General features: G+C 35.9%; 1 long non-coding RNA gene across 2 annotated transcripts; it reads left to right on the top strand.

Annotated features, from left to right (window-relative positions):
• The first annotated feature begins 1202 nt into the window (after positions 1-1202).
• On the top strand, positions 1203-2328 carry LOC149208488 (uncharacterized). 2 transcript variants are annotated; one of them, XR_016252128.1, is made up of 3 exons: positions 1220-1592; positions 1854-1901; positions 2078-2328. It is a non-coding gene; the product is annotated as an uncharacterized LOC149208488 (long non-coding RNA). The 2 variants fall into 2 exon arrangements; XR_016252129.1 differs by lacking the exon at positions 1854-1901 and having other exon boundaries at positions 1203-1592; positions 2078-2155.
• The last annotated feature ends 17130 nt before the right edge of the window (positions 2329-19458 follow it).

Below are 19458 nucleotides of genomic sequence, written 5' to 3'. Positions count from 1 at the left end.
GAAACACATGTATTCGCGTAAGATTTTTTTCAATTGTTTAAATAAATTGAAAAAGCAAGGGTACCCTTTTGAATAGGACTCGTAAATGAAGATAGGTTATTTTTTTTAATTTTTTGGTTGTTTGTATTTTATGTGATTGATTTTTTATTTAGCCCCTTTGAAATTGTCAAAAAAAAAAAATTCAAGCATGATGTTTAACTAGAAATAGATGAAAAATATCATATGAATTGGAAAAATTCAAACTTATATGTCATTGGATAGAGGATTCATTCACGAATCCAACATGATCTACTCTGACACTTAAGCAAAATTCCTGTCTTAAGTCCACTAAGATACAAAATAGTGTTGTACAGAAATCTGTAGAAGGGGAGCTATAACCTTGCTTTTTAAGGCTCTCAGTAGCTCGATCAAGTGTTTAAGGCAAAAATTTAGATAGCTCGATCAAGGGTTTAAGAAACCTTTGATCGAGCCCTTAATGTGGTTAAAAAATGGTTCAATCGAGCTTCAAGGCTCAATCAAGCCACCTTTTTTAATTTCGTTCCTAGGATGTATTGGCGAGAAATTTTTAAAAATTGGCTCAATCAAGCCCATTGCTCAATTGAACCCCTAACCTTGGATTACACCGGAGCTAGATTGAGGTTTTTTTTTTAATGCTAAATCGAGCAATCTTGAAGCCCTCAAATAGCTCAATCAAAGTCTTAAAGATTGCTCAATTGAACGCTTAAAAAGTCTCGATCAAGCTGTTTTTTTTACCGCTCCATGCATAGACCTATATTTAAATTGATGTTATTGTGGTTTATAGTCTATTTTTTTAGAATAATAATAATAATTTAATTTAATATTTTAACATAGTTCGAAATCAAAATAATGTACGGGACTTTATTGTTGGTAAAACAAACGACTGCTTTTGCATAACTATTTAGATTACAAATGTGTATATATTCTATATCACATCCCTCTAGGTTAACACAGTAACCAAAAAAATATTTGTATTATTTTTTTTAATAGCAACCTTAGTTGTTCGCTTGCGACTTCAAAATTATAAAGAAATTACAACCAGCAATTATTAGGTACAGACATACAAAAATCAGGTTGGTACTTTGACGTGTATATATATAAATATAATGCACTCACCTACCCTCGTAGGCCTTTACCATTATAACCATTACAAGTTTATGAACCATTTGGCTGTATTAATTATATTCATTTAAATTCATACTCTGGGTTTTGCACCAGATGACTTCACAACCCTAGTTAGGTTGGAATGCCATGACGTGGCTGACATGAACAGTCAAGAACCTTCTGGATGTAGAACTGAGTCTGTCCACTTGGCAGATCGATCTCGGGTTTTACTTTTAGATATACGTCTCTCTGGATTTGGAATCATCGGACGGTGGGGATTGATTTAGAGGGCAACTAACTCAGCCTCGCTCTCTTCCTGTTGGGTCTCATTTGCTCATTCTCTGCTCTGTATCTTGCTTCCTATTGTTGAAGAGGGTTTACCAGTTCTGAAGGTTATTGCAGTCCAGCCATGGCAATTGTTCATAGCTCTGGAGTCGTGTCAACGCTACACGGTCTGATTGAACCCTCAGGTAAGAAAAATGCTTCAGTTTGCCTATTCCTTCGAGGCTACCACATCTCTTGGTTTTCATTAAACGTTTTCAATCTTCCGGTTGCTATTTTTCCCATTCAGTTGCCCAACATCTTACCACACTATCAAAGATCAAGGGTTTACAGAAGCTTCAAAGTTTTTCTCACTTTATCTTTCTTCTTTTCCTGTTTTACCTATTCAGTACTGCTGCCAGTTAATTTTTTTTTAATGTGCGGTTATAAAGAGAATTTCCGTTCCGCAGCTTCATCTTGCGTGCTAGATTTTTCTCTATGCCAGTTGCAGGGTTCAGGTTAATTCCTCCTGTCTATTTCTTCCACCCAGAACCGGTTAAATAATCCTCATTTGATTTTCAGAGTTAAAGGCTGTATTTACCATTCTTCCTTTTTTGCATGGTACGGGTACGCTACCATTGGGTTATGCTCGACTGCCTGGAGATTGACTGATGACTTCTTCTTTCCATTTCAGGTGTTCTATTCTTCACAATGTCTCTTAGATGGAGAAAATCTACCACCTCTTCGAATACTGGAAATACTTGAAATCAAACCCTATCTGGGTTAATTTCTCTGGCTCTTCTTCTATGTTCTGGGTTATATTGTCAGCGGCATATAATTGTCAGTTCCAGGATATAAATTAAAAGGATCTCTACACAGTTTGTTGTAACATTGATTCTGGGATCTATTATTTCAATTTTGTAATGAACAATGTTAAGGTTAATACATATATACCGTTAATTCCAACCCAAATTAAGGGTTTCCAAATAGATTATTTGGTATTTTGGGTTTGCTATCATGCATTTTGGCCGCCAACCTTTTTACAGAATTTTTTGTTAATTGTCATTCACATATTCAACATCTCATCAAGGGCTTTATATCATGTACCTATATTCGAAATATATTTCGAATTGTACTAAGTTTGAGCGTAAAAGAAAATTTATAATAATCTGTCATGCCACCGGTTTTACCGCTACTGTTTTTAAGAAATATAATTGTTATTTTTTTTAGTGTGTAGAAAGACACAGACTATATTGACCATAAAACAACCTCTATCTATTATATTTTCGCCAAATGTTAATTATTTTCTATTTGTGGATAAATTATTTTCAGTTGGTACTTCGTAGCATTCTTAAACTACTTGTAATCCATTGATTTTAAAACGAGTACATATTTTCCTTGGTATACAGTATACTCTGTTGGTACATATTACCCCTCTTATGTTTACTTATCAGTATTTATTTTTTTCTGTAGGTTCTTTAACTACTAATAAACGCATTTGAGTTAAACGCATTTGAGTTGGGTTTTTGGGAGATTCTTACTCAAGAACCTGCCATATTTTCCAAATCCATGTGTTGGCCTCTGGATTGTTCCCGGACAATAGGCCAAGGCCTGCTTATGGCCTGGAACTAACCGGTGCCCATACTTATTAACACTGATTATTGTACATATTCACCATAAAAATAATACTATTACTGTAACTTTTATGTTTATTCATCCGAATTCCACTCATTCAAGTTTAAACAGTATAAAATAACAATGACTGTTCTTGACAGAAATATAATCACAGTGACAAGATACTTATCTAGTTTCCAAAGCAGTTAGGCTGTCACAGGATTACTGAGGCGAAAATCCTCCCGACCAATTCACAGGATTACTGAGGCGAAAATCCTGCTCCTCCCGACCAACAAGAATGGAAATTGCGTCCAATTCTTCCCCGAGCCAGTCCACTTCCACTTCCAGAACAGCCATTAGATAGGATTCAAAACAGTCCCCCCTAGAACTTTTAGACCACAACAGTTTTGTCTAGGTTTATCTCAAACATTCCAAGTCTCACAAGGAATTCCACTAGTTCAAGAATCCCAAGAATTTGTCTAGGTTTATTTCAAACCTTACAAGGTCTCACAGGGAATTCCACTAGTTCAAGAATCCCAGGAATCCTCGCAAGGAATTCCACTAGTTCAAGAATCCCAAGAATCCTCGCAAGGAATTCCACTAGCTCCAACAAGCTCCGAGAGGGAATTTCCAAGAGGGAATTCCACTAGCTCGCAAGGAATTCCACTAGTTCAAGAATCCCAAGAATCCTGGCAAGGAATTCCACTAATTCCACTAGTTCAAGAATCCCAAGAATCCTGGCAAGGAATTCCACTAGCTCCAACAAGCTTCGAGAGGGAATTTCCAAGAGGGAATTCCACTAGCTCACTAGCTCCAACCAGCTCAAGAATCCCAAGAATCCCTTTCTCTAGCTCCAACCAGCTCAAGAATCCCAAGAACCCCTTTCTCTGGCAGTGTCTTGTCTTTCCTCCACAACGTCCCATACAACGTTTTGTAAGGAATCAGTTCTATATCCTCACTTGGACCTCTTCCAACCAGGTACCTCCCTTGGACCTCTTCCAACCAGGTTTCGTCCCCTTTTCCCAACCTCAGATTTTTCTTTTGGCCCTCCTGTTCCCAACCACTATTGGCCCCCTTTTCCAAAATTTAGATGTTTTATCTCTAGGAGAGGATTAATTGTTGTCCTAACCATTCGGTAAGGGAAATGAACTCTCTTCTGGGATCTTTTCCCCTTGGTAATTCTTCTGCGACTCAAAAATAAAATAAAATTAACAAAATTAAAAAATAAATATTCATATTTATTTTATGTTTTATGTTTTCTGTCTTTGTCAAGCAGTGTGCCAATTACTTATTTAAAATTAAATAAATAAAAATTATTTACGGGATACCGAAGTAAAATTAAATAAAAAATTATTTACACGATACCGAAGTAATATCAAATAAATTAAATAAATTTATGCGATACTGAAGGGGTGTTACATCGTTCCCTCCCATCGTTCCCTCCTCCAGCAAAACAATACTGAAGGGGTGTTACATCGTTCCCTCCCATCGTTCCCTCCTCCAGCAAAACACTGGCCTTGGTGTTCATTCTTTCCCTTGAAATAGGTTGGAATATTCTTTCCCTTGAAATAGGTTGGAATATGTGTGTAAGTATGAACTTCCATTTTCCAGGTAGCCTTTTCCTTCTAAGGTCCCTCCATTGCACTATATCCTGAATGATTACTTGCGTTGGTAACTTAGTCTTCCATTTTTCATGTAGCCTTTTCCTTCAAAGTTGCCTCCATTGCACTCTATCTATCTTGAATGATTACTTGTGTTGGGAGCTTGGCTTCTCTCTGCCCGAGAATGCGTAGAGACTTGGCCAAGAGTACCCTGTTTAATTTAATCTATCATGTCTTCATAATCATGCATAATCATTATGGCTTATGGCTTCCATGAGTCTCTATTCTTTATTATCTAAAGACAATGTACCTAGTAAGAGTCATTAACATACCTCACAACCCAACAAGTGTTAACAACTTACATTCAATAAAAAAAAATATGCACTTACCCAATACCTTCATTATTTTAGGCTTATTACCCATAGTAATTAAAAAAAAATATATGCACTTACCCAATAACTTTGCCGATACCCATTGTGTAGTTTTATTATAGATTTCAATTTACGGGTATCAATTCCATTTGCTCTATTTGTGTAATGATACTAAAGATACTAATATTTCAGAAATCAAATGAGAGGTTCAGCCTATCGGCAAAGATCCCATTGTGTAGTTTTATTGTAGATTTCAATTTATGGGTTATCAATTCCATTTCCTCTATTTGTGTAAAGATACTAATATTTTAGAAATCAAATGAGAGGTTGCAGCCAATGCATTATTGTATTTGGTAGCATTATTATGTTTTCATTTCAAATGTTCTACACATATTATTCACATATGCATAAAATTTAGGATTATTTCTCTTTCCTACCAAGTTCACGGCAGCTATTCTGTTGTTACTTGCTGAAGTACACTTAGTTTTTCTTATTCCGAGTTATTTCACCCATGGGAGTTCTCCCTTTTTCTTTTATAAGCACATTATTGTCTAAAAAAAATATGCACTTACCCAATACATTCATTATTGTAGGCTTATTACCCATAGCAATAAAAAAAATATATGCACTTACCCAATAACTTTGCCTATTGGCAAAGATCCCATTGTCTAGTTTTATTATAGATTTCATTTTAAGGATATCAATTCCATTTGCTCTATTTGTGTAAAGATACTAATATTTCAAAAATAAAATGAGAGGTTGAGCCTATCGGCAAAGATCCCACTGTGTAGTTTTATATCCCACTGTGTAGTTTTATTATAGATTTCAATTTATGGGGGGTATCAATTCATTTGCTCTATTTGTGTAAAGATGTTAATATTTCAGAAATCAAATGAGAGGTTGCAGTCAATGCATTATTGTACTTGGTAGCATTATTATGCTTTCATTTCAAATGTTATACACATATTAGTCACTTACGCATAAAATTTAGGATTATTTCTCTTTCCTACCAAGTTCATGGCAGTGATTATGTTGTTACTTGCCCAAGTACACTTAGCTTTTCTTATTCTGAGTTATTTCACTATATTATTTATGTAGTACTTTATATTCTTCTTTAAGTGCAAATCTAGAATTTTACTTTGCAGCGTTTCTTTAGTTTCAATTCATCCTATGTCATCCTTTGTCATCTACATGAGGTTGATAGAAGTTGTACACAACCTTGCTTATGTGTATGGCCATGGGAGTTCTCCATTTTTCTTTTATAAGCATATTATTGTCTCATCCTAATTATAGCAGAGTTCTTTTCATATAAAAATATCGTTCTCAATAGGTTACTTCAACACATTTGGCATACAAGATCCCTATGAAGTGTTATCCCAACACAATCTTATCCCAACACAAGAATAATTATTATTATCATATATATATATTTTCTCCAATAGTCATATTTGTTATCATTCTCTCTTTTCCTTTGTCCCTTTAATATAAGTTATCCTTTAGTCACTCGAAATTTCCCAACATTAAATGTTACAACCTCTCATTGTGTTCATAATATATATTATCTCTGTCCTTGATTAAATGAATCTAGTTATGTTCACTTTAGTTATCCATAGAAGTCTTGATCAAGGTTTTATAATTCAATGAATTTCCCTGGTTTCATTGTTTTCTATCTAGTGTCATTAAGACTTGAAAGTACAAGGAAATATTAAATAAAATCACTATAAGAAATCAAGAGAATACTTGGAATAGTATGGGCATATTTAGAATTATCGATATCACAAGGAATTCATGTTACCAAATCTCGCAACAATAATTTTCTGATGTGCCTCACCCTTGAGTTCTTATGGACTCTTTTCTTGGGGTTTGTGTCCTTTCCTTCTTGTAAAACTGTTGATCTAGGGAATCCTTCTAACGTTGCATCTTCTGAGCCATTCAAATTTCTCAACATATCATTTTAATGTGGTTATATTGATATATTGATCTTGTAAGCAAAAATTGCTTTTAATAAATTTATTTGACTAAATTTTCATTGATATCTAAAGAAATCATATTGAAGTTCCTTGTGGTACTTATCCGGGGTAGCATTCACTGGGACACGTTGTCCTCTCCACGTCAACATGCATTGGTACCACTCCCGCCAATATGCTATCACCGTTTGTTTATATCAATTTTTTTTTTGTTTTTTTTTGAAGATTAGATGTCACATTTCCCTTTTTACCTTATTCGACTCTTTGTTGGTTTCTATATATATATATATATATATTTGTTCATCTATTTCCATCATCGCTTCCTCAATTATTTTAGGACATCAAACCCATAAGAGTTATATATATATATATATATATATATATACACACACACACTCATTATCGTGTATACCTTGTCATGCATATATATATATATATATATATATATATACTTCCCATGTTACCATCATCGGCACATACCCTGTCCAAAACTTTCAAGACACAAAGAATTAATCAACCATCAACCAGGTTACAAGTTTTTCCTCCATAATTTATGGTTGCATTGTTTGGTCTTAATTTATAGTTTCCTACTGACATGTTAGATTACTCATGGAGCCTAGCTTGTTTCTATTTTTCGTGTTGTAACAACTTATGTTAATCTTTAGTTATTAAATTTACATCTGATAGTCATAACCAAGATTCTCACGCCATCTTAGCCTCGATCAAACTTAGCCTTACCAATAACGAGACAGTGGTAAAATAAGCCAATTAGCGAATCATTTCATGATTCGATATTATAAGTCTGTACTAAACAATTTTTAGAATTTGTCTAAATTTCTTCTAGGAGGGCATTGCATTTCCTACCTAGAAGATTCCATATTCTCAGGAATGACTTTAATCTTGATCACTTTATGGTTACTAAATTTGGTGTAAGATGATATATTTTGTTTTTTGTATCAGTAGGACAATTCCTGAATACTTTTGTGTAAGTCCAAAGCCTTGAAATAACCCAATCCAATTACCATATCACCTGATGGTTTCTGCCAATTATTTTACTATTTTGATAAGTCTTTCTTCGGTTTCCTTAGTTTTTTCATCAATTATGAGACTTATACTTGTCAGTTTAACTGTAATGGATTTATTATATTTGAGTTACACTGTTAATTTATCTTTTGTTATCATCACTTTCAATCTCTATCATTTGTTAATGCTTATTTGGTTATAGGTTTCTAACCATTCCCACCAATGACCTGAGATAATTCCATTCAACTCATATTCATACATAATCAGAACTGTCATATATCCCTATTCATCTTTGATAGAAGTTACCTTAAATATACTCAATGCCTCCCTCTGATGTCTCAATATACCACATGTATGCCCCTTTTTCAAATTTTATGTTGTGTAAATTCCTATTTAACATAGAATATATTTATCATCACGAGTGTTTTGTAATATAGCTACAACTTCCATCCTTTACAGGAATTATATTTGAAAATTCACTTAACCATCGATGATTTTCCTTACTCGTTCTTTCAACAAGGTCTTCGTTAGAATCCAATATAGGTGTAGAGAAGTATTTTTTATTTTATTTTATTTTTTTATTGACTTATTTATTCATTTTATTATTATTATTATTTTCACCTAATATAATTGGTGTTACAATGAAATGTTATTTAACCTCAATAGTACTCATTTAACCCTTTTCCATGCCTATCTCCTTCCTTGATAAAATCCTTATAAATGATATTATTATGAATATCAATCTTATAAACTATGTATTAAAATAATCTTTGTGCAAATTAACCAAAAGAGTTCCTCAACTATTAACAGGGAATCATATTATAGAAAATCCTAATCTTACATACAACAATCCCACCTTCCTTTTCAACATATCTTCAATCTAGGAAATGTCGCTCTCAACTATTAACAGGGAATCATATTACAGAAAATCCTAATCTTACATACAACAATCCCACCTTCCTTTTCAACATATCTTCAATCTAGGAAATGTCGCTTTCCTTAATCTATTCCTGTACTCATATTCTGATTTGTTGGGGCATGACTTCTTCACTATCAATAGTGGCATACTATAATTTGATTAATTACTGTGTTATTGCATAAATCTTCCAAACAATTGTTCACCTCCTATGCGCCTAATATGTCAGTGTCAATTGGCCCCTATTTTATATCACCACAGTGGGTATGGATTGGGGTTCTTCACGAGCACCTACGTTTTCGAGATTTAACTTGAGGGAGTAGAATAGGGTTTCCATATTTTCAATTTCTCTATTTCTGTGGAACATAGCTCAGTTTACTATTATTATCCCTTTAACAAGCCTCAGTGTTGAACCCTTTAGGCCTCAGTGTTGAACCCTTCAGCTCTGATACCACTTGTCACACCTCTCTAAATTAACACAGTGACAAAAAAATATATTTGTATTTATTATGTTTAATAGCAACCTTAGTTGTTTACTTGGCACTTCAAAATTATAAAGAAATTACAACCAACAATTACAGGGGACAGAGATACAGAAATCAAGTTGGTACTTTGAAATTATATATATATATATATATATATATATATATACAAGTTTATTTTATGTTTTTGTCAAGCGGTTTGCCAATTACATTCTACCCCTCCAAATTCAAATCTATATCTTACTAGAAAGAAACAAATTTTATTAACAAAAAAAATTATTCAAATTATACTTAGAATTTAAAATATATTCACTATTATACAAAATATGAACAAAAATTCCATCATTTCTACATATACGATATTAATTAAAATTAATAAATAAAATACCCATTATTTTGAACAAAAATTCCATCCTTTGTACACATATGATATTAATTAAAATTAATAAATGCCTATTAAATTGATGATATTGTGGTTTATAGTCTATTTTTTTTGGAATAATAATAACTAGCAGTTGCATTAGATGTTGCAAAGGAAACGTCATAAGGCATAAATTCAAGAAGCATTGTGACATATAAAGAATCATTGAATATGAACATTTCATTCTACTAAGGCATAAATTCAAGAAGCATTGTGACATAGAAAGAATCATTGAATATGAACATTGCATTCTACTAAAACTTACTGGAATCTGACAACCATAGTCACAAAGGAGTTCTTAACTTATTAAGGCACTCACTTTAATAACAAATTAGCATTAATTTATGGAGCTATTTTCTCAAAGTTGTCAAGATCTCAATTTCACCTTCTACAACCATAGAGCAGTTACAGACACCCTCTAATAAAGTATAACATAGATGACCAACCATAGTCACAAAGGAGTTCTTAACTTATTAAGGCACTCACTTTAATAACAAATTAGCATTAATTTATGGAGATATTTTCGCAAAGTTGTCAAAGATCTCAATTTCACCTTCTACGACCACAGACCAGTGACGGACACTTTCAAATAAAGTATAACATAGATGACCAACCATAGTCACAAAGGAGTTCTTAACTTATTAAGGCATTCACTTTAATAATAAATTAGTGTTAATTTATGGAGATATCTTCTCAAAGTTGTCAAAGATCTAAATTTCACCTTCTACAACCACAGACCAGACACCTTCAAATAAAGTATAACATAGATGACCATATTGTGAACCACTCCACAAAAACAAATATTGAAAATATGAAGAATTGCTCAATTCCATTCTACTTGTTTGCAGTTCTCTTGTGGTTACCTCGTGCAACCTTGATTTAGATTTCAACTTATTGAGCCACACTAACCCTGAAAGAGTATCACAATTATGAAATGAGTATGGATATTTTTCTCTCTCTATGCACACATTGATAGTGATTAATACCGTTCACGTAGAAAAACATTTCTCAGTGCTATATATGGAGCTTCTTGTGTTTCTTTTAACCAAGCAATCTCCCAAAATATTAACTTAAATTCCCATCAACTAGGAAATTCCAACTTTCCACATTACGAAACTTGTCAATTCGAACACAAAATGTGTTGTCCAACCACTCATTTGAAAGATCTTTGTGTCCTCTACATTGTGCAACAAACAATTTGTAAATCTGAGTTCATGAGAGTGGGTTATGGTTTTATGAAGCCAAAAAACAAGGGAGTTTGTTGGTTTCCATTTCAGTTAATTTAAAATAGTTTGACAACTTTCCTTTTGCTTCATTTTTGAGCCATGGAGACAAGGTTTACATGATTAGTATGAAGCATTTCAGGTAGAGGATTTAACCTTGTTCCAATGTGCAGAGAACCATGTAAATCTCAAAATCTTACTGACATGCAATGATCATTACTGAACCAAGGAATCCTGGTAACCACCCAACTCCTCATGAAGATTGATTCACCCTACAAGTGATCAAATCCTCAATGAATAGCAGAGAACTAGTGAATCAAGGTTTAGCAAGGTTTTTATTAAGTTTTTCTTCATGACACGAGCCAAGGTGCCAACTAATTGAGTTCAGAGGCTTGTAGTTCAAGGCTTGGTGGCTTTAATAAAAGTTCCCTTTGCCAAAAGAGCCAAAATGCCAACTCCCCAAGTTCAAAGGCCTAACAAGGCTGTAAAACCGGAAATATCGTTTTAGCTAAATTTGGTGAGCTCAGAGGTGTGTTTGCCTCTCAAAACCAATTATTCACCCTCTAACATCTGAATTGGGAAAAATTTACTGAAAATAGATTGAGAAAGCATCAAAAAATGTTATTTTCAGTCACATTCATTCTCTAAAAGACAAATCGCTGGGTTGGGAGATTTGTTTTTCTTTGGCATATACCTTAGACAGTGCAATTTTACCTGTAACGAATTAATTCAATTACAATTAGCAAACAAAATTTGTAGGTCCTCCAAAAACTGATGCCAATAAATCCAACCATAGTAAGTTTTGAAGTTTTTGAAGTAAGGCGATGAGTTTTAATGTGTTTTCCTTCAGTGAATTTGATGTCCAGAGGATCAGAAAATGATCCTAGATGACCTTTTACTCAAAAATGAAAGTCAAAGGATGCTTCTGAAAATAGTCCCATTGCATAGATCTCTTCATTCTGAATCTACTGCAATTTGAATGAACCAAAACGGACTCTGGATGAAGGAGTTGTTGTAAATGAAAATTGTCCAATGTCCTTAGAAAATGAAGCAATTTCATTAATCTTCAAACTATATTGAAAATGTTGATTTTTGGTATAGGTTCATGGGCCAATCCACATATGACACATGGCAATCTGGGATTGGGCCACGTGGCCCTGTTTGATTGGTCAAAAAGGAAATCGGGCAATATTATATCGCATCGCAAATGTGCCAAAGGGAAGGCCTTAACATAGGCGTGAAGGCTTTCAGCAGACCCGAAGGATTATTGAACAAAACAACGAAGGAATTGAGTTCCGTGGTGAACGGTATTTCGAGCAGGCTTCAGGCGGTAAGTAGTATTGGAGAGGCTCCACTCGATTCCATACACTGGTTGACACGTACCACATCGCAGGAGAGAGAAAACCGCTTTTTCGGGCAGGTAATCTCTGTGCAAGTGGGCCATCCGAAATCGCTGACAACCATTGGATTGGAGATCGCAGATCAACGATGGAGATTGAGTGTACTGCTTGATGTTTCGGGTTTAGTGCGAAACGTCAAATTAAAAGGTAAGTCAACATACAAGATTAAGTCGCATCGCAATGAACCAAGGGAGAAGAACCGAGACCCATAGCTTAAAGACTTGCGACGAGCACTTCCATCATAGCCGTCAGATGGATAAAAGGGATCAACGGTTGTGATTGGATCGGCAATTGGCGATCGGTGGTCGGTGAATCCCAAAAATAAAGGGCCATTGACATATGCGAGACGCGATTGCGATTAGCGATCAAGGCATGAACCCGATGAGGTTTATGAACACGATTGAATAATATTTGAAATCTGGATTTGCAGATTTTCTATGTATTCCCGTATATTGATGTTTTTTACCTCCCGCCTGTGTGATTGCGATATTACGACCAAAGGTGGACCTGATGGGATTATAAGCGCGATTTCATATAATTTGAAATCCGGATTTATGGGATTTTCTTTGTATTCCCATGTAATTGGGTTTTTGGCCTTACGCAATGCGACTTGCAATAGGAAATAAAAGGATGGACCCGAGAGGGTTATAGATGTGACTGAATTCCATTTGAGTTCTGGCTGTAATGCTCATGATGGTGTTTTCGTGAGTTTCCTGTGTATTTCTGTTATATGCCTATTTTAGGATTTTTGTAGGGGGAAGGCCAAACGACTGGGTTGCCCGTGCCCGCCGGTTCATTTCAATTGTGGACTGACTCTTTTGATGAAACGGTCTATTTTCCACGCTTGAGGCAACTGTAAACAAATGTGTTATAAACACACAGAAAGCACAGTTAACGGGGATGCGAGGATGCCAAAGGAGTCAGACTGTCGAGTGAAGGGGAAGCTCGACATAGCCACCAGAGGTTGGAAGGCAGAGCCAGAGCGCTGATAGAGGCATAGCCACCAGAGGTTGGAGGTAGAGCCGCAGAGCTAGAGGGCTCAATGGACTTCTACAAGCCATGAAGTTGCAATGAAGTTTAGAACAACAAAGAGATCGAAATGATCAAGCTATTGTTGATGTTCGATGTGTGCTGAAGACAGAAGGAGGAGTTCCAGAGACAGTTAACAGAATTCTGAGGGAGTTGGTGCAAGCTAGAGCTTAAGATAGCTCAGAGCACTAATTGAAGGAGTCTAGTCCAGAGAAGCCTAGATTTGTCTGCAGAGTAAGGACAACCAGGGGTAAGATGGTATTCTAAGCCCATAGGTACAGTTGTAAACCTATGGAGTTGAGTGTGGAACTTGTAAAAGAAGCATTACCATAATCCCAAAGAGCCTAGTCGAGTTGATTAGAGCTCAAGGAGACGTAGCCCAAGATATCAGGGTGAACTCCATATTATATTGTTGTCTTATGTGTTTGTTTATAAGCTGCATTTCACTGTTATGTGTATTTATATATCAGTTTAAGCAAATAAACTTAAGGGAATTAAGCAACTAAATGCAAACACAAGCATACACCTATTTCAAGTGCTTATTTTCGTAAATTATCAATCATAAGCATAGATCTTGGAAATTGTTTACGCTTTGGAGTGGGAGAGTTTCTTGTAAGATAACAAGAAACTTTTAGAGCCCCATTTCAGATCAGGTGGTATCAGAGCATCGGGTTGATTAACCCCACCTTCAAAGAAAGTGATATCAGAGCTTAAGTTATACCAGAGCAGGTGGTAGCATATGTAGAAATTTTGAATAATATAACACTTATTCACAGAGATTATCCTAATTATACACTATTTGCGGAATGCATGCATAATACATAACCTCCTCTACGTTGATCATCAATTTGCGGAATCAAAAACAATCGCATGTGCACATTGAAACATCAATCACACATATCAACACAGTATGTACTGGGGAAAGCATACAGCTGAAAACCCCCAACTATCTGTATATTATAATGATAGAGAACATGTAACAATACATAGTACAATACTCCTCACAAGTACTTAGTACTATCTCCACCTGCTACACACAAACTAGCTCATATCTGAATCAAGTCACATGTTCAAATCTCCTCCACTATTTGCATGCCTCTACTGCGCAATCCAAGTTGAGAATGGAATGGATCCAAGTTCGAATTCCCTTGGCTTGTACTACGCAATCCTCATTGGCAATCTCAATCAATGATTGTGCAAATCTCATGCACAGTTATAGTCACAACTGATAGTAGACTCACCCTTTCACCCACCTCTAACACTTGTCTCCACTGAACTGTCCATGCACTGAGTTAACTGATGTATTCTTTAGTTGATTTATGAGTTAATAATTAGTGAATTAATTAATTCACATCACTCATCACTAGCGTATTTGGCAGTTAGACTAAATACAACTAGTTCAACTAAGTCAAACTGAACACAACTCCATCAACTCCTCATTCAACTCTACCAAACTCAATCACTTGAGTTCTAACTGAAGTCCATCATGCAATAGCTCAACTAACCCATAGGAAAAGCGTATTTCCTTCTGGCAGTTGTATGTGCCACATCCATAGCTCGAACTGAAGTGCTGCAAGAGGATAAGATAATGTTTATAGTCCAAATATTATTAAGAGCTAATAATATTCGACTGTTCTATTTTTAGACTGGCAGTCTAAAAATAGACTCTGCCCATATGTCTAAAAATAGAAGTCCATCTATTTTTACCAACATGACCAATCATCCACAAATAGCATCCTGCAACTCATAGGCCATGATCCATATGTCTAAAAATAGACATAGTCTAAAAATAGACTTTGCGCCAAAAATAGCCTGCGGGCCCACTTAGTGAAGGCAAATTCTTTTCACTAAGCTCCATCATCTTGTTGCATTTTCAACAGCATAGAGAAAGTGGTATCAGATCAGAATGCTTGATTGACAGAGCAATATATATGCTTGTTTGACTTGAAAGGTGTTCAAACAGTAGAAAGGATTTCGTTTTTTGATTGTTTGTAAATTGACTGTTGTGTGAGTTTGCAGAGGTGAAAGCTATTGATAGCTAAGTCCAAGAGAGGACAAGAAGGAAGAAGGGTTGAAGGCATACTTCTTATCCCAAAGGACCTCAAGGCAATCCTTGAAGCACAAGAGGTTTGTTGCAAAAGGTTGCTTGAATAAGCTCTTTGTTAATCTTGTTGAAGTTCTTTTGTTCATTTGCATAATGACAACTTCTACAAGTGAATCCTCAAATTCCTCCTTCATCACAAGATTCTTTGATGAAGACATGAAGCAAGACTTGTTCATCATGATGGATATGGTGAGAGAAATGTACGAGGATGGAAGGAAGAGCATCATACTTCGAGAGCAGTTGAATTCCATGAAGGAAGAGAAGCAGTTGCTTTCTGACAAATTGCAGGAAATGGAGAGACAACTTCATATTGCAAATATGAACCTAGAAAGGATGTGTGAGTTGGAGACACAACTCTTTGTTGCTAAGGAAGCCTTGGTCAAGTATCAGCTTGAAGAAGAGATAAATAATTCCAGTTTGTCTTCAATTTCCTCTAAGAATGTTTATATTGGTTCTTTTGAAAAACATACCAGAGGCATAGGTTCTAAGTTAATGTCCAAGCTGGGCTATGAAGGAAAAGGCTTGGGCAGACATGCACAAGGTATTTTTGAGCCAATAATGGTTGAGGAAAGGCCTAAGTATTTGGGTCCTGGCTATGGACAATCTTATGGATAAAGTTCCAAAGCTGCCATGAAGACAATTGAAACAATTCCAAGAAGGAGTTTTATTTCAGGGCTTCTACCTCAAGAGTGTGAAGATTGTATTCTTGGGCAATGCAATAGCTTGAAACATCATTTTCAGGAAAAAGGTGTTCATAAGCATACACTTGAACCAGAGAGTTGTGGAAACTCTGAAACCATTGAAGAGGTTGATGGTGTTCCAAAGGGAGCTACTTCATTTGATTCACCTCCTTATGAAGGTAATAAAGGTGAAAAATAAATGTATAAATCTGGTTCTCGCCATATTCCTTTTGATTATGTAAAGCATTGTAAATTTCCATATAAGCATGGGAAAAGAATTGCATGTTCCTTTTGTGGTTTGGATAACTATAATGTTTTTAGATGTTGGAAGAGAATGGCCACATACAGGAAACTTTTGAAGGAAAGGAAGCAAGAAGGCAAAGGTCCATTGGACAAGGAAAATCATGTTGTTAAGAAGGTGCACATGCATTGCACTTACTGCCATAAGTAAGGACATGTTGCTGCAAAATGTTGGACTTTGAATCCAACAATGCTTCCACAAAAGTTGAAGAAGGTGGAAAGAGAAAATGGCAGAAATGGAAAAGAAGTTTCCATGAATACTGTGTTTCAAGATGATCTACATGTTGATGTTGATGTGCAGGAAAAGGAAGGACCTTTGAAATGGATTGGTAAGAAATGGTTAGAGTTCTTATCCAATTAAGGTTGCATGTCTTTTGAAAATGCATCAAATGAATAGAATGTATTTCTTTGTTAATAGAATGCAAGGTTTTACCAAGAAGGTGAATGGAAAAGTTGAGTAAAAGACTCACTTTATTGCTGAAACATTATATTCGTTTCAGCTTCAAAAGTACAGTGTACTTAAGCGAAAGTTGAAGGATGAAATGCATGCATAAGATTGATATGCATGAACACAGGGATGTTGATGATTTTCTTGTATTTGCACATATATGTGTGATTAACTTGAAGGGTTGATTACTTTATTTTAAACATGCATGTAATATTGACTTGGGAAAAGTTGATTTGGTCTCTAAGATGGAGATGATGATAAAATGTTTCATCTTTGAAAAATAACTGTAGAATTCATTTTTCTACATCCTTGACTTGAAGGGTCAATTGTTTTAAAAGCATGTTTTGTTGGCTTGTTATCTAGTCAATCATTTGTATGTAGATGTAAAGACATGGAGGTGTTCACAAGATGTGAAATCTGTTTCTTTCGATGAAGCAAGAGTTTAGACCATCTAGTTGTTGTCTGTAATTCTGTTGTTGTTAATAGTTGTTGTTGACAATATGTCAAACAGGTACAAATGTAAAATTTTGTGAAGAAGATGTAACTTCACATTTGTTTGAGCCACCTTGGATCAATGATCAAGGAAGAAAGGTTTAAACTACCTTCTATAACCTTCTCAGCAAGAGTTCTGCATGAAGTCAAGGAGGAAGACAGTTCTTCCCAGGAGAACAAGCACATACAGGAAAGAAGTGTTCAAAGGCTTTGGTTCAGAGGAACTATGCAAGGCAAGTGTATGGAGGCTAAAAGAAGAGGGTGAGGTACTCTCATTTAATTTTCAGATCAGTTTATCAGTCTTTTGGAGTCCAAAAGCTTTTTAGTGGGAAGGCATGATTAGAAAATGACCCTAGATGACTTTTTACTCAAAAATGAAAGTCAAAGGATGCTTCTGAAAATAGTCCCATTGCATAGATCTCTTCATTCCGAATCTATTGCAATTTGAATAGACCAAAACAGACTCCGGATGAAGGAGTTATTGTAAGATGAAACTGTCCAATGTCCTTAGAAAAGGAGGCAATTTTATTAATCTTCAAACTATATTGAAAATGTTGATTTTTGGTATAGGCTCGTGGGCCAATCCACAATTGACACATGGTAGGCTGGGATTGGGACACGTGGTCCTGTTTGATTGGTCAAAAAGGAAATCGGGCAATATTATATTGCATTGCAAATGTGCCAAAGGGAAGGCCTTAACACAGGGGTGAAGGCTTTTAGCAGACCCGAAGGATTATTGAACAAAACAACGAAGGAATTGAGTTCCGTGGTAAATGGTATTTCGGGCAAGCTTCAGGCAGTAAGTAGTATTGGAGAGGCTCCGCCCGATTCCATACACTGGCCGACACGTAGCACATTACAAGAGAGAAAAAACCGTTTTTTTGGTCGGGTAATCTCCGTGCAAGTGGGCCACCTGAAATGGCTGACAGCCGTTGGATTGGAGATCACAGATCAACGGTGGAGATTGAGAAGACTGCTTGATGTTTTGGGTTTAGCGCGAACCGTTGGATTAAAAGGTAAATCGATGGACCAGATTAAGTCACATCACAATGAACCGAGGGAGAAGAACCAAGACCCATAGCTTAAAGACTTGCGATGAGCGCTTCCATCGTAGCCGTCGGATAAATAAAAGGGATCAACGGTTGTGATTGGATCGACGATCGGTGAATCCCAAATATAAAGGGATTTTGACATATGCGAGACTCAATTGCGATTAGCGATCAAGGTATGGACCCGATGAGGTTTATGAACACGATTGAATAATATTTGAAATCTGGATTTGCGGATTTTCTATGTATTCCCGTGTATTGATGTTTTTGACCTCCCGCCTGTGCGATTGCGATATTACGACCAAAGGCGGACCCGATGGGATTATAAGCGCGATTTCATATAATTTGAAATCTGGATTTACGGGATTTTCTTTGTATTCCCGTGTAATTGGGTTTTTGGCCTTACGTAATGCGACTTGCGATAGGTGGTAAAAGGACGGACCCAAGAGGATTATAGATGTGACTGAACTCTATTTGAGTTCCGATTGTAACGCTCATGATGGTGTTTTCATGAGTTTCCTGTGTATTTCCGTTATATCCCTATTTCAGGATTTCTGCAGGGGGAAGGCCAAAAGACCGGGTTGCCCATGCTCGCTGGTTCATTTCAATTGTGAACTGACTCTTTTGATGAAACGGTCTGTTTTCCACGCTTGAGAACACTGTAAACAAATGTGTTATAAACACACAAAAAGCACAGTTAACGGGGATGCGCGGATGCCAGAGGAGTCAGACTGCCAAGAGAAGAAGAGGCTCAGGTTAGCTCGACATAGCCACCAGAGGTTGGAAGGTAGAGCTAGAGCGCTGACAGAGGCATAGCCACCAGAGGTTGGAGGCAGAGCCACAGAGCCAAATGGCTCAATGGACTTCTACAAGCCATGAAGCTACAGTGAAGTTCAGAACATCAAAGAGATCAAAATGATCAAGCTATTGTTGATGTCTGATGTGTGTTGAAGAT

Source organism: Pinus tabuliformis, chromosome 1_2 (genome assembly GCF_031772625.1).
Source record: "Pinus tabuliformis cultivar Carrire ecotype Pingquan chromosome 1_2, CPIR1, whole genome shotgun sequence".
In the NCBI taxonomy this organism is placed as follows: Eukaryota; Viridiplantae; Streptophyta; class Pinopsida; order Pinales; family Pinaceae; genus Pinus; species Pinus tabuliformis.
The sequence above is the reverse complement of the archived record's forward strand: the minus strand, read 5'-3'. Positions and strand labels throughout refer to the sequence as shown.